Below are 26,291 nucleotides of genomic sequence, written 5' to 3'. Positions count from 1 at the left end.
TGTACAACTGCAATATGGTAATTAAAAAAATAAATTTAAGAAAAGAGACCATGTATAGAGAAGCTTGATAGGTCTGCTAAAAGCTTTCACCTCTGCATATTGGGTCTCACGTACCTGAATAACCAGTTATTGGGGAAAAAGATAGTGGGGACAGCCAAGTGGAAGCCTATGATACAGGCTCCAACTCTCTGCAAAGATAAGAAATCAAAATCAGTATTATATTCTGGGATGAATTATGGAGACTAGTGCCACTTTTAAAAGTTTATCAAATGTATAAGTGGTGGTTCATACAATATACCATTTAATTCACCAATACAGCCCCCACAATAGCTAGACGGATCCTCGAGAATGACTGTAGGCGATCTCAAGTTCAAATAGCATCCTTATCATAGCTGTCTTGCCAGGTGTGAAGTTCCACTAGAACGGATTAATTTTGATTCAGGTATATGAAATGTAGGCATTGATTTTGCAAATTTTGTTCTTTCCTATCCAGTCAGAAAAGAGGACCAGCAACCAAATTCACATGCAACAGACAACAATACACACATACTGTTTTGGTTCAGGACTAGGCTAACTCTCCTACATTTCATCATAATCTAATCTCAAGAGAGCTGGGCCATCTGAACATCCCATGTAATATCACACTGATTATTTCAACATAAAATGATTGGGTATGGTGAGCAACTGTTGGCTAGAACCCTGGAAGATGTGATGAAACACACATGCTACAGAGACTGGAAAATGAAAGTTTTGAAGATTCAGGGAACTGCCTCTTCTTTAAAGGGGTCCAGTGGTCATGGGCACTGAGACATTGGTTCTCCAAAGTAAGGGACAGATTGGTGCATTTTGCATACTTTAGTACAAAGAAGGATTCATAGTGTCTGGTTCTTTGGGTTTTGGAGGGAACACATTCATTCCATACCTAAGAATAGTTTTGGGACCATATGTTAGATGACAAAAAGAAGTATCAGTTTTGAGTGGGGCCTAGAACAGCTCTGGAATTATCTGCTCAGTATTCCCCTCTCTGGTACTCTGTCTTCCAAACTTTATCCACCTTGGCCTCCCCACACTGTCTGCTCCATCTCCTCAACTGGTGTCTGCCAGGCTTTGCCGGGGTTGCCCCTTGCTTTACTACAGCTTGAAAACTCCCTCCAGGCCATAAGCTTGGGTAATTATGATTCATCTTGATTGCTGCTGTTACTCTAAGATCACTGTCCTTGTGTGTGTGTATGATAGTACAGTGGCACAATGACGGCTCACTGAAGCCTCCACCTCCTGGGCTCAGACCATCCTCCTGCCTCAGCCTGCCTAGTAGCTGGGACTACAGGCACAAGCCACCACACCCAGCTAATATTTTTTTTATAGAAACGAGGGTCTCACTATGTTGCCCAGGCTGGTCTGGAACTCCTGGGCTCAGGCAATCATCCCACCTCGGCCTTCCAGAGTGCTGGGATTACAGGTGTGAATCACTGTGCCCACCCATTTTATATTTTGTTTGTTATTTTTGGTGACCCGGTAAATCCAGCCCCTGTTAGTTCATCTTGATCAGAAGCAGATGTCTTCTCACGTCTTTAGACATACCAATTTCTCATTAAGATGGAACTTGTAGATTTTCTGTTATCTCTTTGTTAAAGTATCTCTCTAAATATTACTTCCTATTTACATTGTCAAATTAAAAATCTCTCCAAGCATAGACAGATAGTTTCATGATTCCCTATATTCAGACTGTCCTCTTTAAATATTAACTGGATTTTGAGGCTCTACTGCCCAATGCCCATGGGTGGCATAGGAAAGGTTACTTATGGAATTATTGCAGTGGGCCTACCTTATTTTAAAGACAGGAAAGGTATTTCCCCAAAAGAATATTTATAAATATGTTTTCTAAGCCAGAGTAGTAATAATTCCAAAGCTTCTGGCTCAGTGTATAAATCAAATATGAAAATCCATGATAACTTTTGAGACCTTTCCTGTAGGACTTAATTTAAGCTTTTTAATAAATCTGGATTTAACCAACTACCACTTAGGTTTAATTCAATTAAATAACTGTGTATGTATACTTTATTATGTATAAAGACCCACAGTGCCATGAGAAAGAGCAGGCAGAACCAACCCTTGAGGTGCTGACATCATTACTATAGGGTAACTTAAGACAACTTCTATTCAACATAGCATGGTAAATCCATAAATGATGATTCCAATAAACTGTCACTGAGGATTAAATTAGCTCTCATGAAGAGTTGTAAAATTCTAAATGTGCCTTGTAGAGTTTCAGTTAGAGATAACAGGACAAAGCTGTCAAGAAAGTGGAACCAAAATTAACAAAGATTCAAATGTGAGAATACGTTTGAGAAATTCAGAGGAAGATGGATACAGATAATTCAAGCTGGCTAGAGTGTAGCCTAAATGAATGGAAGTAAACTGGAAAAATGGAAGACAAATACTCTTTGTTGAAGGCTTTTATTATAAAGCAGAGGAGTTTCTACCTAATCACAGGAAGGAGATTCTGAAAGATTTTGAATTCGAGAATAACTATCAGCAAAATTTTTAAAAACTACAGAGGGGTGAGTATAAAATGATAACTTAGAGAATTGAGACATTAAAAGGATATGTAAGAGACATAAAAAGCAGAAAAATGAGGACAAAGCACAGATTTTTTAACAGAACATTTTACATAATATGCTGCTTTTAAAAAGTAAATAAAATTCTAAGGTACAAGAAAGAGCCTCATTATAGGAAAAAGATGTGAAGGAAGGGTAAGAGTGGTAGCTGATCTCTGAGTGCTCTCAGTTACAGAAAAAATGGTAAATCTTTAGAATACAAAATACAAATGTTTAATACTCTTAAAATTGCTCAACTTCAGAAACAAATTAAAATAATAAATAGGAGAGCTTTCAAACGTCAAAATATGACAAGACTGAAAATTTTCAGTGATGCACTTGGGCGATATATACCAAGAGGATTAAATTGTTCAAATCCATTGTCCTAGTAATTTCCCTTCAAAGAATCTCTTCTAATGAAATAAAAACTCAGAAAAATGTCTATGTGAAGGCAATAAATGTTTTATTATTTGAATGCTTAAAGCACTAACAATAGTTTTAATTTCTCAAGCATACGAAAATGATACTTTAAACCATGAATAAACTCATTCTTAACCTTTACCCCTAAGCCCCAGGGAATTCATCCTCACAGTCCCACGCATGTAACCATATTTCAATAAGTTTTATAATCTATACCACTCACATGCTACAATGGGAGGATAGTCCTTTTCCACCAGATTACATGATATGAAACATAAAGCCTCTAGCACCACAGAGATCTCAACACAAATACATATACGAGACATACAGAAGAGAAAATGACATAGAAGAAAAAGGGGATGAATACAAAAGTATGATTATAAGGAAGGTTTCTTTGGTAATAAGTGAAAAAAACCTGCAAATTAAGATCTGCCCATGTGATTTCAACAGGCTTCTGCTTTAAGAAAGGTGAAGACAATACAAAAATAAACTAAATGTGAACTAACCTCAAAAACGGTGCTAGCGAAAGCACAAAGTATCTGTGAAAATATTGTTGATTATATACGCTAATTGCTAGTACATATTTAATGTACTAACAACTAGTACATGTAGTCAACAACTAACAACTAGCAAGTTCCACAGAAGACATCAGTGTCACTACACTCTACTCATAACCTCCCATCCACAAACAAATCATATGGCATCTGTTTAAAAAAATCAAAGAGCAATGTTTTAAGCAATTTTTTTGCAATTACTTTAAAGATTCTTTCATATTATGCTTTGCCTAGTAATACTACATGAATCAACTTTAAATGAATTGCCATATGTTATAAAGTCACTGACTTACAGTTTAGTACTACATTTGGCATGCAACTCAAATTTATGTCTATATATGGGAAAATAGACTTCTTTACAAACTATTTTTTGAGGTATAGGTACTGAATAAAATTTGGTCTGTATCAGGAAAAAATAAACATATATATATATATATATATAGTGTGTGTGTGTGTGTGTGTGTGTATAGAAATTTTAAAACACTGCTCTCTAATTATAGATCTAAAACTAGAAGGACCTTTAGGACATTATCTTAGTTTGGAATTGGCTTTCAGGCCAGGAGACAAGTGACTGTTTCAGAGCCACGAAGCTAGAAAGTACACAGGAAAATTTGAGGTTGTTTCCTTTTCCCTAATACAACATTATTTCTACTACATCATGGTATCTCCCAGAAGTAAGAAGAGACTTAATATTAGCTTGTTTAGTTTCATCGAATAGATATTTTACATTTTTTTAATAGAAATTCAATAAATTAGGTCTAGAAAGAGAGAAGATAATGATAATATCTTAGTATTTATTATATTTATTATAATTTCTTCCATTATAAAAACATGTTCATGCTCTCAAAAGACATTCGTGGCAATACATAATATATTTATTTTAAAGATAGCACATGGAAACGTATTCAGTGGAAACTATGGGTAAACACTATACTACACATTGACTATATTTACTAGCAGTTAGTGTACATAGTTAACATTAGTACAGCTCAGAGGAGACATTCTCCAAAACTGCATTATCAATAATGCCAGCTGATGCTAATAATAATTAGGCACTAGAGAAGAAGTTTGGATTAAACAACTAAATTTACAGATACCATTTACCAATGCTGTTTTGTTCTATTAGTAGTTCTGAAACCGAACTTCAAATGTGACATCCAGAAAACAATGAAAGTAGATATATAAGGATATTTTTCATCAAGGCATTATCTTAGTTGGCGTACAATGAATATAACTTATTTCTATATATTTAATACATTTTCATTTATATTATTTTTAAAGTGTCAAAAACAACCCAATATAATTTTTGAATTTTAGATGTCCATCATATTAATACATTTGAAGTTTTCATTGTGGTTTTTATTTTTTTTATTTAGCCATTTGGGGATATTTATTTTGCTGTGCCTTATTTATTTTTATATGCCTTAATATTCTATTCTGAACTAATCAGTGTGCATATATTCATGTATACATACAGTGTGTTATTAGTAAAGCCTGTATAAAACTTTATCATGTCTTGCCAAGTATTTATCCTACATTGTTGATGAACAAGCATTGTTAACTATTTTAAATTATTTCAAGAAATTCTCTAAATCTAAAGTATCTTGTCAAGTGATTTTAAAAATTACAAACACATTTAATGTGTATCACCATTGATGTTACCTTTTAAACTGAAGTCGCTAATTTGTAAGCATGTTTAATCTAATGAATTTTAGATTATCCCAAGCACTTACTTTTCCTTCTTACAAAATAGCAATATAATTCAATAGAGAGCAGCATAGAACAAGTCCTGGATTCTTTCATAGATCCCTGTGGGAGAGATATTTCTTTTTCTTAAATTAATAATTCCCAGAAATTGGTGCTCTCAAGAAGTGCTTCCGTTTATGTAGATGTTTAACAGCAGAGATCTCTCTTCCAATGCATATATAAAAAGATAAAAAGGCCGGGCGCGGTGGCTCACGTCTGTAATCCCAGCACTTAGGGAGGCCGAGGCGGGCGGATCACGAGGTCAGGAGTTCGAGACCATCCTGGCTAACAACGTGAAACCCCGTCTCTACTAAAAATACAAGAAATTAGCCGGGCTTGGCGGCGGGCGCCTGTAGTCCCAGCTACTCAGGAGGCTGAGGCAGGAGAATGGCGTGAACCCGGGAGGCGGAGCTTGCAGTGGGCCGAGATCACGCCACTGCACTCCAGCCTGGGCGCCAGAGCGACACTCGGTCTCAAAAAAAAAAAAACAGGATAAAAAGCCACCGTTGATCTCCAGTGCATAGTGCATCTCAAAGTTTAGTGTAAACATGAGTCACCTGGGTATCCAGTTAAACTGCAGATTCTGACTCAGTAGGCTGGGCTGAGTGTGAAACTGCCGAATGAGCTCCCAGGAGACGGTGATGCTGCCGCTCCATGGGCCATGCTTTCAGTAGCAAGAAGTAAAACACATTTCCCTTCCTCTTTTCTTTAGCCTTTCCTCATCTCAAGTGAGTTTCAAAAGCCCTAAAAATGCATTTCTAACATTATTCAGTTAGAAATCAAAATGCAGTTTATTAGGGAAAATTAATAGTCCTTCCTTCTAGTGTTATTTTATTTTAAATACATTTGAAATCATACCATTATACCATATTTCATGTTAGGATAGGTTAAATAGGCTCTGCTTGGCCACCTTGCAATTTAATCACTATTTACAGCCTTATCTCTTTGGGACTATAAATTCTAAAATAAAAACAACTGATTTAATAATGAACTCTTGAAACAATGTTCATTTATGAATTTGAATTTTACTGTATTTTATAAACTCAAATAAGCAATAACACCCCAAATGAACCAAGGAAAGAGTATGACAGGCAAGGTAAAATACTATGATATATAGTATTTAAATATATACTCCATGAATGTACTAAACATAATTTATTCATATAATACAGAGCAATTATGGAAAATAGTAAAAAGGAAATTGAGTTACAAAGGGAAATATTGTCAGAGTTTATAAAATACAATTTATATAGCAATTGGAATATATCACATTGCTAACGCATATTCTTAAAATGTTTACCTTAGTCAAATATATGTATTAATCCAATGTTTATTGAATATCTCCAATCTAGATAATACAAATAAGTATTAAAAATACAAATAAGTATTAAAAAATAGACATTCCAAGATCTCTATAATAAGTCTAATTAAAATTTTAACAAACAATATCAATGCAATGTGAATGGTGTCATTAGATCAGAATGACCAACACAGATGTGAGAAATTCTGCTTCCTAAAATCAGAGAGGGCTTTATTGTGGAGGTAGAACTGCCAGAATCTAGAAGGACAAGTGGTTTCTTTAACTGAAGAGGGAAACAATATTTTCAAGAGCACAGAGAGTGAAAATAGCTTTTCATGTTTAGGAATTAGCAACTAGGTCAGTGAGATCTCATCCCTCGGCATCTGGAATGGGCTGTGCTGGAGGATAGAGCTGGGAAGGTAGATAATTGCCACAACCAGAAAGAATCTATGCCAGGTTAAGGAGTCTAAACTTACTCCTATAGCCTGAACTATTGGTTTTGACATTGGATATTTTATCCGCTGGAGTAGACAAAGACTTTCAAAGGACACCCAGACAAATAGTCAAAGCCATATTTACACTTTTCTAAAACTGAGCTGAGAAAGAACCTGTATTAGTCAGGGTTCTCTAGAGGGTCAGAACTAATAAGATAGATGTATATGTAAATGGGAGTTTATTAAGGATTATTGACTCACACGATCACAAGGTAAGGTACCACGGCAGTCCGTCTGCAAGCTGAGGAGAAAGGAAGCCAGTCCGAGCCCCAAAGCTGAAGAACTTGGAGTCCAATGTTCAAGGGCAGGAAGCACCCAGCACGGGAGAAAGATGGGAAACTAAACCAGTCTAGTCTTTCCATGTTCTTCTGCTTGCTTTTATTCTGGCCGCACTGGCAGCTGATTAGATTGTGCCCACACAGATTGAGGGTGGTTCTGCCTTTCCCAGTCCACTAACTCAAATGTTAGTCTCCTTTGGCAACACCCTCACAGACACACCCAGGAACAATACTTTGCATCTTTAAATCCAATCAATTTAACACTCAATATTAACCATCACAGAACCCATGCTAGTTTTCTTGCTCTCCTCCTTTTTTAAAAAAGAAAGACAACTACCTAGATCTTTCCCTGAATCAAAGATGACGATTGATATAATTCTTTCAATGTTGAGAAAGTGACTAGTAATTCTAATAGCTGTATAACAAAGCTGCTAACAAATTATATGCTTTTCATTTCCTGGATTTAGAGAATCTAGTTGAGTGGTGTATGGTAGACGCACCTGACAGCAATAACTTGACTTGCACATACCCTGAGAATGACCCTATGTGGAAGATTCGCCTGAATGTCTGTCCAGAACTTCTTTGCTAAGGAATCCGGGAGTGGTCAATCTGAGATTCATTCCTTATCTATGAGGAACATCTGAGCCCCTGGCCCTTCCCAAAGAACTTGGGCCACAGAGGAGATCAGCCCCTTTGTTTTGGGTTAAATGAAGGTTGCCAGGTAAAGGTTGTTACAGGGAGGGTGTTAAGTGAAAATGTCATATGAACTGCATGCCTTTTACAAGCAGTTGCAGTTCTGCCTGTCTTGCCACCACTGGGCCAGCAAGTCTCCTATCCAGCCCACTGCCACTGGGCTTTCTTCCTTCCCTGTATGTAAGCCCTCAATATATCTCCATGTCTCATTTGCTGGCTCTGGGTATCTTGGTCTGCCTCTTGAATCTGGTGCCATCCCCTTTGGAGTTGATAGGGGTTTAGCACAACAAGCTGTCATGTGATAGATTAACAACATATTTGATAGTAGATTGCCATGTGATTTTTGGAATGTGACTTTAGTACTCTATGTGGCCCACAATTGAATGATATTGCTCAGAAAATAGAAACAAAATACTTCTTCCATTTCCGTCTAGTTATACATTTGAACAAGTTATCCCAGTATTTCCATGCATAAAAAAATATAGAAAAGGGATTATACTAGGCCCTGTCTCCTAGCAACCAGTAATATTTACCTGTAACTACATTAAATAATTGATAAAGCTGAATAAATGTCTTTAAAAGACACATTGCCAATAACCAAGTAAATATTAGTGACTTTTTTTAAAGTTTGAAGACTTTTGCCCTGGTAATAAAGAGCACTCAATGTTTACATGATCACATACTAATTTCAAACATACAAGTCTGGAGACAATACTAGAATTAAATGGAGAAATTGAAAACATACTGGCTACAATATTCTTGCAATAATTTGGATCGATTCTACACAGAACTTATTTTTACAAAATTAGATAATAGTTAATTAACTTAAATAACTTGTTTGATTATCTTATGCATCCTAGTAATATGACTTTCTTTGTTTCTGGATCTAATCAACCTTGTGACAGAAATGGCAGCTTGAGGCTGTTTTTCCAAATAGACAAAAACATGTTAGTAGAAAAACTACTTAAGAGTTTCAAAATATTTCTGTTAAATAGGAAGAAAATCCAATTGATTTGACCTCTTTTCTCCTTGACTTTGCTTGGCCTGGCTCCCTGATTGAATGACATTCAAATTGTGGCAACATACACAAAGTTTTTCTTTCTTGAGCTTGACTCAATAAAATGTCCTCACTTTCCCTCTGAGTTTTTGTGTGGAAAAGATTTCATCAAGTTACTGGTATAGTAATTTGTCTCTGTAACTTAATATCTACCAATTTACATTTAGAGTATCTGACAAATTATTGGCTTTATGATGCCTATAACACAGTACTAAGTTGTAGTATAAAACTAATGCTAATGCAAAGCTGAGATACAGTAAATAAAGTACTACTAGTCTACAAGTAATGAGTAGCTAGATTGCAAGAAAATATAGGTTCATCATCAATTTCCATGTGTAACTAATTTACAAAATACTGACTTGAAGCAATTGGCTATATTTCAAATATTTCTATCAAAGTCAATGAAAAATTATTTAATGAGTTTTTCCCACATATCTGCTTTATTACTTTATGGTTTGTGAGGAAAGTTTTCAAAACAGGTTATTTGTCTATATAAATTCAGCTTCATTTGAAAAAAAAAAAGTTACCCTCAAATGATCATAAACTTGGAGACATGAATAAACTCAAAATCTGCAGCTAAAGTTTTCTTAAGTGAGAATCTTATAAACTCTATTGACAGAAATTACAATTTTTAAGCATGACAGAATGTGTGAACTAATTTGCATGAAAAAGATCATAAGCTTCACCTATGAAATAGTCATAATTGTTTCAATACACTCAGTATTGGCTTTCCTGCCAGACATTGTGCTCCTCAGTGCAGTTGTCTTCTCAGTAACCTCAGGTGCTCAATAAATGTTGGTTGACTAGAATTGTCAGTTGTCAGAAGACAATGCACCAAAGCGAAGGCCCCAAAAGCAGCCTCAGAAGCAAAAGTGTAGTTCTGACCTTCCCCTGCCCTTCTGTCTCTCAGTCCCATTCTCTTCTGAGTCTAGCCATAGAAACTAGAATCCTCTTCCCCAACTTGGGTCATAGAAATCGGACCCCTTTCTCCCAAAGCCAGCCATAAAACCTAAAAATATGACTCTTAACTGTTCCTCTGCCTTTCTATGTAAAAACTGGTCGTACCCAGTAAGAAGGAATGCATTCTCAGAGAGGCCAAGAAAAATCTAGACAGATAGGCCTTGCTGGGTTTCCCCATTCAGTCTATCAGCATTAAATCATAGCCTTTTTGTGCAATTATATTTCTACATAGCTGTCTGTTCTTGGGTGAACCTAAGAAGAAAATGGACAATTTTCCTGATATCTTCAGTCCTCCATGCTAAAGGCTTCCATATCACATGAAACTATGATTACATAAATTTATATACCTTTTCTACTATTAATCTGCCTCTTGTCAGTGTTTGTTTTCAGCAAAACTTTACAGTGTGAGGGGGAAGTTTTTCCTTATCCTTGACACAGAGAAGTTAAACACTATGTGCAGTTGTTCAAAGACACTCACTCTTTTGACTGGTGCCAATATCAGGACAATGTATAAAACAAGTTGGGGTTATTTATAGTCTAAGTCCATAGAAACAATTCCTCCCACTCCCCATTGAAATGGACAAGAGGTAGAATGTCCAACTTCAAACTCATATGCCTCAGGTCCTAACCAATAAAGCAGATTAACCTCACTAAAGCACCTAAATATCAATTAAATTGTAAATAAATCTGCTGTAAGAAAATAAGTACCTTAAGTATTTAAATTATACTCTTAACATTATTAAATGCTTTCACACCTCTAATTTTATATGCTCTTAGAGGATTTTAGACCCTCTTGTCTAATTATGCTTTCCTATACAACATCAAAACCTAAACACCCAATTAACTTTCTCTTTTTAGTCATACATGATAAAAATCAACTAATAGTCATTGAGGACATACTTTGTACTTGGTGGTATGTTAGGTGCTAGGACTCAGTGGCAAGACATAATTCCTACCAGCAGAGCATGTACATCATAGCCCCCAGTGCAGATAATAATTAAATAATTAGCTGTTTTAATCACAGTTGTTATAACTGCTATAAAAGACCATTGTTACAATAAGAATGGGCATATGATCTAATCTACGAATTGTGGAAGACTTTCTTTGGGCATTCCTGGAACTGAAGTTTAAGTTGGTATTTGATGGATGAGAAACTGGCTAGGCAAAGGGTGAGGATAGAAGAGGGTGGTCTCTAAGCAGAGAATAAAATACCTTGTAATAAAATAGTCTCACGTTATGGTTTCCAGAACCAAAAATTTGTTTCAAAAACATGTAATAGAACATATAAGTTAAGTGATATTTTAACCAACTTGAAAAATATCAAAGTTATGCCTGAAAAGACTTGAATAATAGTTAAAAATTTGGTTTCACAATGAAAAAAAATTGCTTGTCAAAAATTATTTCACCTTGTCATTAATGTTTATGCGCTTATGAATACAAACCTGTCTTTGCTAACTATATGTACTGATTAAGCTTTGTACTCAGGCAGCTGCTATTCACACACAACTTGCACTACTTTCAATGAAGTCCTTTTTATAGAAATTTGTCATTGTTAATCACCAGTGAAAATGATATATACAGAAAGAATAAAGATAATCAGAAATTATTATTTTAATGTTTCAGGGTTTGAAAGGAAATATTTTTAATGGATGTAAAAATAACGTAGTTATTGCCACTGAGAAAATTTAATCTCCTTTGAGGTCTGTTTTATACCAATGAAAAGAAGACTTTTAGAAAATTTCTAAAACATAAGATTATAAAAATATTATAATCAGGAAATGTTTTATGTAAAAAATTTTAACAGATAAATGGTCATATTAAACCAATTTTTAATGGAATCTTCTTAAATTTGTTTGTATGGTATGTCAGTTTAATGAGAGTAAGATAAAACTGAAGGGAACAAACAAAAACTCATTTATAGTCAGTTGTCTCTAGATACCTATGTATCATAAAATATATGATTGAGAATTTTGCAAGTTTTAAGATAACGTATTTATTGTTTTCACTTATTTATATGTATACTTTTATAAGCTCATACATATAATCACATTAAAAATATGTATACAATGTTAAAATAATGCTTACAAAGTATGAAATTTATTGAATTAGATATTTTATTTTAATAACTCAAGAAAGATGGGTTTGATTTCTTTTTTAATTGAAATATATCTTTAAGATTTTCCAAAATTCCATAACTTTTCTTATTAACATGGGATAAACGAACCACTACTTTTTCTTTTTTAATTATACTGTAAGTTTTAGGGTGCATGTGCACAACGTGCAGGTTTGTTACATATGTATACATGTGCCATGTTGGTGTGCTGCACCCAGTCATTTACATTAGGTATATCTCCTAATGCTATCCCTCCCACTCCCCCCACCCCACAACAGGCCCTGGTGTGTGATGTTCCCCTTCCTGTGTCCAAGTGTTCTCATTGTTCAATTCCCACCTATGAGTGAGAACATGCGGTGTTTGGTTTTTTGTCCTTGCGATGGTTTGCTGAGAATTATGGTTTCCAGCCTCATCCATGTCCCTACAAAGGACATGAACTCATCATTTTTATGGCTGCATAGTATTCCATGGTGTATATGTGCCACATTTTCTTAATCCAGTGTCTACCATTGTTGGACATTTGGGTTGGTTCCAAGTCTTTGCTATTGTGAATAGTGCCGCTATAAACATATGTGTGCATGTGTCTTTAGAGCAGCATGATTTATCTGGGTATATACCCAGTAATGGGATGGCTAGGTCAAACGGTATTTCTAGTTCTAGATCCCTGAGGAATAGCCACCCTGACTTCCACAATGGTTGAACTAGTTTACAGTCCCACCAATAGTGTAAGTGTTCCTATTTCTCCACATCCTCTCCAGCACCTGTTGTTTCCTGACTTTTTAATGATCGCCATTCTAACTGGTGTGAGATGGTATCTCATTGTGGTTTTGATTTGCATTTCTCTGATGGTCAGTGATGATGAGCATTTTTTCATGTGTCTTTTGGCTGCATAAATGTCTTCTTTTGAGAAGTGTCTGTTCATATCCTTTGCCCACTTTTTGATGGGGTTGTTTGTTTTTTTCTTGTAAATTTGTACTTTGTCTTTTTATATTCTTCAGTGACTCTTGACAAACATGTACTGCTGAAATTGCAGGTGTCTGATAATCTTGCTCTTTATGTTGTTCCATATAACCTCATATTGACACTAGTAGCATTAAATATGAGATGATAAGTCTATGATGACTAGGCCTGCCCTCTCAAACTTCATGTTCACTCAAAAGGTCTGTATAAGCAGGCACACAAGGAAATATGTATAAAGTTATAAAAAGGTGAATGTATTACCTTGTTTGACCAGAATTTTCTAACGTTTTTACCAATTACCCCAAAAATATAATTAAGAAAACACCTTTCTTTCTCAAAAGAGTGCTGGGTTGGATGATAGGTCATATGGTCATCCAATTTATGAGCTGAGGTGCAGGGATAATTATGCAACTAAGTAATATGCCAACCACATCCAGCTTAAAAAAAGATTAAAGGAAGAAAGTCCAAAGATCTATTTTGTGGATATGTACGTTAAACTTGATACATCCTTTAATGGAACTGACCCTATCTATAATCACATTAAATGTAATTGGCCTAAATACACCAGTTAAAAGGCAGAGATTGTCATGTTGGACAAAAAAAAAAAAGAAAAAAAATACCAACTATATGTTGCTTATAAGAAACCCAATTTAAATATAAAAATAAAAATGGCTAAAAATAAGAGTATAAAAAATATATACTCTGCTACCAATAACTACAAATCTGGACTGGCTAAATGGCTATATTAATATTAGAGAAAGTAAATTTTATAACAAAAATATTAAGAGGTTCATGTCTTAATGACAAGCAGGTTATTAAAATGACATAATAATTCTAGACACTTATATATCTCATGACAGAGCTTCAAAATACATACAGCACAAACTGATAGGCTGCAAGTAAAAAACAGACAAATCATCCAGTATAGTCAGAGATTTCAATAACCCATGTCAATAACTGATAGAACAATGGTAACTCAGCAAGAATATAAATAATACGAACAATTCTAACGATCAATTTTATCTAATTTATGTTTATAAAATACTCTATCCAACAGAAGCAGACTACACATTCTTCACAAGTATATGCAGAAACATATTCTTGTCCATAAAACAAGTCACAATAATTGAAAAGGATTTAAGTCATACAATGTATAATTTCTGAACACAGTGGAATTAAATTAGAAATAAATAAGAAGAATATATCATGAAAATCTCCAAACATCTGAAAACAAAAAACACAATTCTAAGTAACGCATGGGTCAAAGAAGAAATTAAATGAAAAATTAAAAAGTATTTTGATCTTAATGAAATAAAATATATAACAATTTATGGGATGTCACTAAAGTAGAAATTAAAAGAAAATGCACAACATTAAATATCTAGTGAGATATTTAGTGAGAAAAGAAGAAAAACTTCAAAATCATGGGCTCATCTCCCACAGTAAGAATGCAATCAGAATCAAAGATCCAGCAGGATTTGTTTTTTGTCTTGTTCAGGTTTTTCTTGGTAGATATTAAGAAGCTGATTCTGAAATTGGTATAGAAATGCCAATGATTTGGAATATACAAAATAACTTAGAAAAAGATAAAGTTGGAAAAATATACTATGTCATTTCAAGACATTACAAAAATACAGTAATTAACACAGTGTAACATCGACATCAAGATAGACAAACAGATCAACAGAAGAAGCGTCCAGATATAGCTTCCAAATATATAAGCAAGTAATTTTTTACAAAGGTGCAAAGGTGATTCAGTGAAGAAAGAAGAATTTTACCAACAAATGGTGCAGAAACAATTGGTTACCCATGCAAAAACATATGAACTGGGATCCAAAACTTAAACCACATAAAAAAGTAATTCAAAATGTGTCATATATACAAATATAAAAGCTAAAATTCTACAATTTCTATATGAAAACATAGAACAAATTATTTTTTCTTTGGATTAGGCCAAGATTTCTTAGCCATTACACCAAAAGCACAATACATAAAAGAAAAAATTAATAATATAAACTTCAAAAATAAAAACTTCTGCTCTTTAAAACACACTCTAAGGAACATGAAAAGGTAAACCTCAGAATGGGAAAATATTTATAAATTATATAACCCATAAAGTATATCTACCTAGAGCATATGTATTAAAAAAATCAAAACTCAATAATAAGAAAGCAAACTATGGGGGCTTGCCCCCTAAAGTTTTGCTGAAAAATCACTGACATGAGGCATATTGATTAGTAGGAGGAAAGGCACACAAATTTATTTAACATGTATACATGAGAGCCTTCAAGATGACGACCCAACCCACCAGTAAGGTACAGAAACTCATATACTATTTTGAAGTTATAGAAAGTTATAGAAAGAATGCAGGCTCAGAGTATGGCCCAAAGCAGGTTATTTTGATATATTAGGTTTAGTGGCAAGACAGGAAAGCAAGGAAATTCTTTGTGGGCCTCAAGATCTTTACCCTAAAATAGTTCTGCTGAATTTCACACTGGTAATGTAAATTGATAGCTTATCTTCACAAGTGCAGGACAAAGGACAGAACTCAAAGTCATTCTTCTGCTCACCAGAGACAAATGCATACCTGATTGATTCTTCTGCCTTACTGTTTATGTAGAAATGCAGATTCACTAAGCCAGACTAAGCCATAAGAGACTATTACCTTACCCCCTTCTCACATATAAATCGTGTATTCAGTGAAAGGCTGATCAAAGACTGAAAAGAATGTAACCATTTGTCTTTTACCTACCTATCACCTTGAAGCACCCCCCAACACTTGCCCCCACTTCGAGTTGTCCCGCCTTTCCAGACTGAACCAATGTACATCTTACACATATTGATTGATGTCTCATGTCTCTCTACAATGTATAAAAGCAACCTGTATCCCAGCCACCTTGGGCATATGTCATCAGGCCCTCCTGAGGCTGTGTCATGGATGCATCCTTAACCTCGGCAAAATAAGCTTCATAAATTGATTGAGACTTGTATCAGATACTTTTAGTTCATACTTACTAGATGTGAAAAGTCAAATTTCTTCACAAGAAAAAAAAAGGGATCCACTAACACTATGGGAATTACAAGTGATGAAGGAAATTAAACGCCACAGCAGTTCTCACATTATCATTATCCCCAACCTAAATTAGATAGAGTTTTTTGATCTCCATTGGTATCCATGCAGTTTATTATTATTTACAAACCTAGTAACCTCTGAACTTTTCATACATAAATATTTTTCCTTTACTTCTTTTTTAGGCTAGACCATTTATTAAATTGCAAAATGAAACAGCTCATTTGGTTAAAGCATATATTATGCTCCTGACTTAAAACAAATTGAGCTTTTAATATAGACAGTCATCTTAACATGCAGCATAAATAACTGAAGGGTAGAAAGTGGAATGAAACAAAATGCTTAATTTACACAATATTACATAATGCATTGCTAAGGTAACCTTTGCCTTATAGAGTTACTTTCTGGAAGATAGAACAAAGTGCATTAGTGCCATCTCCTGGCTAGTATAATGATCCTGAAGATGTGTAAATTTCGAGGAAGTCCCTTAACTTAATAGGTAGTTCATATTTACTAAAATGATAAAGAGAGGGGCGAGAAGCATACAGATTTTTCCTTTAATGGTAATATTTCTTAAACAGTAATTATGAAGATTAAATATTTCTATACCAAGCTATTATTTTTTCTTTTTACTTTTTAGTACTTTGCCTCAACTTATATCATGAAATGTTGTAGTTTTAATATATTTATGTAACATATATTTATATAAATACTAATTATAATTATATAATATGTATTTACATATTTATATGTTATAAATATAGTTTATATTTAGTAAATAAGAATATATACTGAACTTATAGGGCCATATATAAATTATATCATGTTATATTAACTTCCTAATTAAATGAGTAAGGATTCATGTTTCATGAAAACCTCTCTTATGTAATTTATAAAAGTAATTAAGTAGAATGGGAGGGAAAACTATTAGAATCATGAGCTGAGGGTCTGACATTCCCAGACCCGCATTTTCTGTTCTTGTTTAAGGAAATGTTTTCCAGTGGAAGATCTTTAATGGTTTTATTTATTTATTTATTATGCCTGATTTTTATCAAAAAGATTATTGCTGTAAGCTCCACAGTCCCACATACTCAAATTTGCCTATTTCTTCACATTTTTAATTCAATAGAGATGTTATGCAGAAGTGCATTTCATCATTTTTCCATTTAAAGTTTTGGATGCTTTTCACTGCTTTCCCTTTAAATTACTAATAATATACATACATTTCATAAAATGATAACAAACGTATACTCAATAAAATATTGTTGCCTAAATTACTAATTAGGAATTGCTAAAATTGAATAAGTCAAAGGACTAGAAAATCTTCAGTGAATGTAATCACTGTTCATGAATGTAAAAAGGTTTTTCTTTTTGTTCAAAGATGTACCCACAACACCTAAAACAATATCTGATATATAGTAAGTGTTCAGTGTATATTTATTGACTTCTTAATAAAAGAGATATTTGGACATGAAAATTTTCTAATAAATAATAAAATTAATATACAGTTAGGTCTGGAAGTTTTGTTTGAACTATATTATTTCTTACATCAGAATATTTTAAATAGAATGTACATATACAAAAACATATATACAATTCATAAGCTACATTAATTTACAAATAAGCTCTTAATATAAAGTTCTATGTTTGGTCATCTTCTTTTCTGTCTGCTCACTTCCTCTTAGAAATTTTGTTCATCCTCGACATTTTAAACAGCTCCTCTATGTAGATGACTCCAAAATCTCCACCTACAGCCACATGCCCTCTTCTGTGCTCTAGACCCAAACCACATTTTTCAAACTTCCTACTAGATATGCCTGTATATATACCTAGTATATCTGCTAAGTGTACTTGTTCTACAAACACTTCAACCTGATTATAACATCAAGCCATCCTTCCAGCTAATAAAACTTGAAATTCTATTAAACTTCATAAACATGTCCCCCACTTCAGACACCATACATACAAAGACATACACAGACACACAGACACACACACACCCCACTTTCCATTCTTGCTGTCATATGCCCAGTTAAAATATTGATTAATTTTTACCTAGCCACATTCAGTAATCAGCCACATGGCTATGAAGGCTTTGGTGTCTCCTCACTGCATCGCCTTCTAATTCCTACTGCCATTTTGATCATCCTAGAGCCGCGTTGCCTCAAAGTATCTTAAGCAAAATACTAGTTCACTGTGTTAGGTGAATAAAAGTCTCTGGCCAAATAAGTTATGGAAAAACTAGACTTTTTTAAAGTTAAAACTTATATATTTATGGAAGAGGCTAAAATATACTAATGTGAAAGTGAGCTTTCAATAAGAGAAAATACCATGCAGTTTTTCCCTCTCTTACTTGGATTTTAAACTTTTTAAAGTGAAATCATCTCTTGTAACAACGTTCCATAGAAGATGCTTTGGAAAGTGCTGCTATATAGCATCATTGTAAGAACTTCTCTTCTCTGTTCAAAAATGTAATGGCAAAGAGAGTATACTCCAGAAATTTGCTGTTCAGTAAGCCAACTACTAAGCAAGGTGTGGCTATTTAAATGTAAATAATCAATAGTCACTAGTCACATTTCAAGTGCTCAGTAGCCACATGGGGCTAGTGGCTGCCATAACAGACAACACAGATACAGAACATTTCCATCATCACAGAAAGTTCTACTGGACAGTGTTGCTCCAGAGAAAGACTGAGTTCAACCATTTAGTAGTTGTTTGACACAGGACAAGATTCTAAACTATTCAGGATCTCTGTTTCCTTATCTATGCACTAAGGATAATTATAGAATCAACTCACAGAGCTAATTGTGTAGAAAAAGAAACTTGGTACACTGTTTGTGAGAATGTAGATTGGTACAGCCATTACAGAAAATAGTACAGAGGTTCATAAAGAAATTGAAGATGGAACTACCACATGACTCAGCAATTCCTCTTCTGAGTGCATACTCAAAGGAAATGAAATTTCTGACTCACAAGGATACCTGCACTCCCATTTTCACTGCAGAATTATTCAAAATAGCCAAGATATGTGATACGATTTGGCTGCGTCCCCACCAAAATCTCAACTTGAATCCTATGTGTTGTGGGAGGGACCTGGTGGGAGGTAATTGAATCATGGGTGTGGGTCTTTCCCATGCTGTTCTTGTGATAGTGAATAAGTCTCACAAGATCTGATGGTTTTAAAAACGGGAGTTTCCCTACACGAGATCTCTCTTTGCCTGCCGCCATCCATGTAAGACGTTAACTGGCTCCTCCTTGCCTTCCACCATAAGTGTGAGGCCCCCCCAGCCATGTGGAACTACAAGTTCATTTAACCTCTTTTTCTTCCCAGTCTTGGGTATGTCTTTATCAGCAGCATGAAAATTGACTAATACAATATGGAAACAACTTAAGTGTCTGTCAACAGATGAACTGATAAAGAAACTGCAGTGCATGTATACAATAAAGTATTATTCAGCCTCAAAAAATAATTGAGAATTAGACTTGTCAATTGCCACAACATGAATAAGCCTGAAAGATATGCTAAATAAAATAAGCCAGACACAGAAAGAAACATATTGCATGATCTCTCTTATATGTAGAATCTAAAAAAAGACAAAAGCATTCAAGTATACAGAGATAGATAATAAAGCAGTGGTTACCAGGGGTGGAACAGGAAATGGAGAGATACAGTTCAGTGGATACAAAGTAGCAGATATGTAGGAGAAACAAGTCTAGAGATCTAATGTACAACATGAGGACTATAGATAATATAATTTCACTGTACATGGGATTCAAACTAAATGAAAATTTAGCTGCTCTTGCCACAAAAAAACACAAAAGATGAGTAAGTATGTGAGATGATGGGTATGTTGATTTGCTATACTACAGTAACTTTTTACTATCCACATATATCCCATAATATCATATTGTATGCCTTAAATCTACACAATAAATTCATTTACTATAATAAAAAAAGAAATGAGCTAATACATGTGAGGTACTTAGAATAGGACGTGACATAGAGTAATAATTCAGTAGATGTTAAGCAATAGCATTCATTAGTATTATTAAAGTCGTTCTTCATCACCTAGTGGGTAAAAACCAAATTTTTAAATCTGCTATTCAAATCCTTTTTTGATCTGTCCCACTTGTCTTTTAGCCTTTCTTTCTGCTATTTCATTATATTCAGCTTGGCTTCTAATCAAAATGTCACATCCAGTAAATATCTCATAAATAGCAGGCTCCGTACCTTTGATAAAATTGTCTCCTTTGCTGGTAATGCCTCCTATCATCGCCACATCTAGATTCTGCTCAAGTCAAGATCAAATTTTACCTTCACTGCAAACCAAGAAAGGAACTGTCATGCCCCTTACTCTGATGGCTTGCCCTCTGAATCTGTTTTTGGAAAACCCAATCTTATTTAATAGTTATGTGTATGTATACCTTATACCTTTTACATAATTGTCCTATACACCATAGTATATCTTATACACTGTGAAGATAATCAGTAAACATGTTCTAAATTAATAAATCATATTTTAATATAAAGACATTGGCTTTGCAGAGTTCAGCCCCTTACTCTATTAAGTGACATAGGCTATTTGCAATTGTACCTTCTATGATATTTACTATCTTTATATGAGTTTAAAATTTACTCTTTAATATACATGTGAATGCTAAGGAGAAAATTTGTTTTTCCAATAAGAAAAAAAAAAGGAGCTCAAAGCAAGTTATTGGATCAACAGAATATTAAAATCCAATAAACCGTGTTAATATAAACACACATTTAACTTTTAGAAAGTATCTTGAACCCCCATCTTCAAATGATTGTTTCTAACAAATTTTATTCTGAGATAGAAATAAAAGTAAAAACAGTATTCTTCTTTGATATAAATTATCACAGAAATTTGGGTATACTTTCTGCCTGTTTTAAATGCTGGTCATCAAATGACAGAGGGAAAATGACAAGAACATTTTCAGTCTGAATGAGCATAGAATGTAATTTCATGAATGTAAAACACTTTAAAAAATTTAAAAAGTCAATACACTAATTAAAAGTGCAGTTGGGCATGAGTAATCCAGATAGCTAGCAATATTTATAGATGCAATCTTTACATTGGACAAGCCAAATAATATATCCAATGTACCAGAACTTTTTTATTGTTAAAGATTAATAGGAATTTTCAACTCCTTTTAGAATGCATTCAACATTTGTGAATGGAACAAAATAATCATTTTCCAAGAGGGCTTTAAAATCTCTTAAGGATGAACATCCCACTATAACTTTACTATGACAGTGATAGGTAGTAAGAGCTCAATCATTGATATAAAGATGTTAATAATGGTAATAATTCATAATGTAGGTATGTTTCTACTGTTTAAATCAGCTCTTTGTTTTACACATTTTGTTGCCAGAAAGCTGAACAGTTTAAAACCATTTAGAATTTTCATCTCCATATATATTAAATTCAGAAGGAAAATGGGTAATTAAAATTGATTAAAGATGTGCTCTAGATATGATATCAAAAAAAGATTAGAGAGACAGAGACAGATGCATTTATCTGAATTACTAAGATAAATAATTTCATATGCAAATTTGTCATTGCCTCAAACTATCATTTACTACTTAATGCAAAACAGTTTAATCAAAAGCCATCCTTTGCTTTTCTCCTGTCCCATCAAAGCTTTTCCTCTTCTTGGGCAAACACCTCAGGTAGTTGTTGAAGTGAAAAACAACAACAACAACAAACCCATGTTTTTATGCATTGAGCTGAAATGTATATTAAGTCCTACCCTAAATAAAATTGCGAAGTGAAACTTGGCACCCTTCAAATTTTCTAATGCTAAATGACTCTCCTCCATCAGAAACACCAACATCACACTGAACACAATTTAAACTCCGTGTTTGAATTTTAAAAAAGAAAGAAAAACTTCTAATACTCCACTGAGTACTTAATTTGGGTGGGCTTAATTTAAAAGATTTAGAAAAAAATATATATTTAGCCAACTTCATGAGACATATAAAAGGAGAGAGATGTGTAACTATAATATATATAAGAAATATTACTTTATGGCTATGGATATTTTAATATGACTTACAGAATCCATTTTTATAACTTTAATCTTTACAATTACTACTATATATAATTTGGAGTAAAAAATGTGCGTGATGTGGTTCTGTTGGGACACACATCAACTCTTTTTTTAATAAAAAGAAATTATTATAATTAAACTTTATTAATTTTCTCTTCCACAAAGTTGGTATAAATTCTGAGACTGTACTCAATTGTATAGTTTACAAAGTATTTATCTGAGGAAAATAACTGCATATTTGTTTTCCTTGCAGAGTTTAATTTTTAGAAAAACATCACTTACACAACAGTAAGTGATGCTAGAGGTTACATAACCCAGAAAAATGATAGTAAATGCCAGATACCATAGGATTTGGGGAGGTGGAGTTGGCTGACATACACACAGCAGACTTCCAGGGAGAAGAGAGCTATGCAGAAAAAGAGCTCCAGACATCTGCATAGGCATCCTCCTCATTATTTGCTGAGTAATGACAGGGCATACACACAGTTAAACTCCCAAAGTGGGGCAAAGAAAAACAGAGGAGTCTTAAACTCAACAATTTCCACACATTATATCTCCAACTGCCCAGTATGGAGAGTTTTCAGTCATTCTCCAAGACATTCAAACATTCAGTGGGATCCCCAGAATGATCAAAGACTATAAATATGTAGAGGCCGGGGGCTGGGAAGGTATATGCATATATATAAATACACATTTTATCATAGAACATATTCATGATATATATGTGTGTATGTGTGTATATATATTATGTATATCTATATGTAAACATTTTATATACATATATACAGAAAGAGAAAGAACGAATAAGCAGTTATCTATTTAATAATCCAAACTCCAAAAAAAATTATTCTCTAGGTTACTGAAATTCTTCCTAAGCTGCTATTTATTCAATCACTGTTGTGTTTATAGGCTTTTTTTCCTTTCAAATGAAAACAGTCCTGGTAAGCATAATTAAGCCATTAACACCTTGGCCTAGTTGAGTTTCTGAGATCACAGAAGAAAAGCCTTTATGAGACGCTGAATAGAGGTAAGTATTTTACCCTGACAATCAGGGAGGACCAAGTCTCCTGGTTCCAGACTATCTATCTATCCAAAGGCATAGTTTTAGCTCTGCAAATGTGATTAGATTACACTCTCTACTAATGAAGAGAGCTTAAGAATTGCAATGTGCCACATAATCAATTGCTAATTTCTAAATGGAATTTTAACAGCATGTGGTCATTAAGTTTTTATAATCCTTAAATTAGTTGAAAAGTGAACAAGTCAGTTCCTGACCATTTTTTTTATGTCTACATGCCAATCAGCCATACAAATGAATTTTGAAACAGAACTAACCATTTTTTGGTTTCCTACTAATCAGGATATCATATCTCATCCCATCTAGTCTAATCATCCTGCCTTCCTTCATATCTGAGACTATTTTCTGTGAATCAGTTTTTGTATGCCAAAAAACTCATAAACGCCCCCTCCAAAATTTTAAAAGGATATTATACAAAGAAAAAAATTACACAGCATTGCTTGAAAAGTCCATAACTATTTACAATTGAATAATTTAATAAACAATATTATTTATTGGGTATGTGCTAGGTGTATGGCACAATTCTGACTTGCCTGATTCACATACAAACCTATAGGGAAGGCACTATTATTTTAATACACACTTTGTCAACCAGGAAACTGTGATGAGGCAATTTTAAATAACATTAACTAAGGTTATTTTTGTATTTAATAGCCAAGTAGATACAGTCATTCTATCTAAATTTCCCAGTGTTCGAAGTATTATTTTGACAGAAAAACCCTCTCAAAATAGAAACTGATAACTGCTAATACTGTAAGAAGTTGAAATAGTAATTATCCCACAGCTAATCAAATTTGAAAGTGGAGACTGCAGCACAGTGGGTTTTTTCAATCTGCTTGCTAAAAATCAAGCCCAGGCTCATTTTAACCTTTAGGAAACCTACAATCCATGGTGTCCATCAACACTGTCAAAACAAACTTTCCCAGCAGAGTAACGGAACTCTGACCAATTCTATCAGCTCTTCATCACTCAGGAAGGATTGCTTTCACAAGTGTAGTCTGATCTCTGCCCCACCAGTAAGAATATCAGACCATATTTATGCCAGAAGATCTTTAAATAATTTTGATGAGAAACATTTTCACCAACTGCAGTCTGATATCTAATCTTTGGCACATTTCCTTATAGATAAATATCAGCATAATGTTGAAAAAATAATTTTGCAAACAATTTAGTAATTTTTACCTATTGAAAGTTCTAATCTATTTGAAAAATGATCCCATGGATTGTACTTTTAAAAGGGCTAAGAATGCAGAACTTATGGATGCTGTAGATAATTTGTTTTTGTGTTTGTCTTTTATATTCTTCAAACTCTGGGATCATTATCTGTTTGCCTCAACATTGCAGAACAGTGAGCTAACTCAACATAGACCAAAATTAGAAGTGCTACTATACAAAAATTGCAGTTTCAAATGTAAACAAATATAAAACATTTTGAGCAACACCTATGTGGCAACTTCAATTCTGTATGCTCTTTGGTACTTTACCTAGGTTTTTAGTTTTGTTTCCTAAATACTGATAGCCCCAGATTGCAGACCATTTCTCTTAAGCAAGCTCAAGATAATCTACAGTACAATAAAACTTACATATAAAGAAAGTTTCTGGATATTACCATGAAACTTTTTATAATTGGATTTTAGCTGCTACTTAAATTATTGGGTATAAATTCTTCTTTTACTAGAATGAAAATTGGACAGTTATTATCTGTAATTCTCAGTCACTCAGGTTCCAGGACAGGACTCAGGCTGATTCAGAAAAGCCAATAACTCTGCTCTCATGGCAAACACTGTTCAACTCTGAGGAAAATTACTCTCCTTATCACTTGACCGTGTATCTTCAAAACAAAAGACAACTGAGTTTAAACGCCATAAAAGTTTAAGAATTGTACTATTGCTAACACAGGTGATTAGAATTGTTGAGAAGATTTGAGTGTTGAAACATTTAGGAAAGAGGACAGACAAATTTGTTAACGTCAAATCCTTCCTCACAAAAAGCATGAATGAAATGAATTCTTGCATGCGATATTTTCTGATAGTGCCAAGTGTCCATTTTCTTGCTTCTCATTTTGTTTCGGAAAATTGTTTGGGTTATCTCATTGTCAGGAAACAATTGTGTTTCTAGAGATAGTCACAAATTACAGCAGTATTTGCAACATTTATACATGGCAGCTGGAAAATATTTTGCAATTGAAACAATTCATATTACTATTTAAGTTGTATATATGTAAAACTCTCAATAAATTAGGTATTGATGGGACATATTTCAAAATAATAAGAGCTATTTATGACAAACAGACAACCAATATCATACTGAATGGGTAAAAACTGGAAACATTCCCTTTGAAAACTGGCACAAGACAGGGATGCCCTCTCTCACCACTCCTATTCAACATAGTGTTAGAAGTTCTGGCCAGGGCAATCAGGCAGGAGAAGGAAATAAAGGGTATTCAATTAGGAAAAGAGGAAGTCAAATTGTCCCTGTTTGTAGATGACATGATTGTATATCTAGAAAACCCCATTGTCTCAGCCCAAAATCTCCTTAAGCTGATAAGCAACTTCAGCAAAGTCTCAGGATACAAAATCAATGTACAAAAATCACAAGCATTCTTACCCACCAATAACAGACAAACAGAGAGCCAAATCATGAGTGAACTCCCATTCACAACTGCTTCAAAGAGAATATAATACCTAGGAATCCAACTTACAAGGAATGCGAAGGACCTCTTCAAGGAGAACTACAAACCACTGCTCAAGGAAATAAAAGAGGATACAAACAAATGGAAGAACATTCCATGCTCATGGGTAGGAAGAATCAATATCGTGAAAATGGCCATACTGCCCAAGGTAATTTACAGATTCAATGCCATCCCCATCAAGCTACCAATGACTTTCTTCACAGA

Source organism: Pan paniscus, chromosome 6, assembly GCF_029289425.2.
Source record: "Pan paniscus chromosome 6, NHGRI_mPanPan1-v2.0_pri, whole genome shotgun sequence".
Taxonomy (NCBI): Eukaryota; Metazoa; Chordata; class Mammalia; order Primates; family Hominidae; genus Pan; species Pan paniscus.
This window is presented reverse-complemented; position numbering follows the sequence as displayed.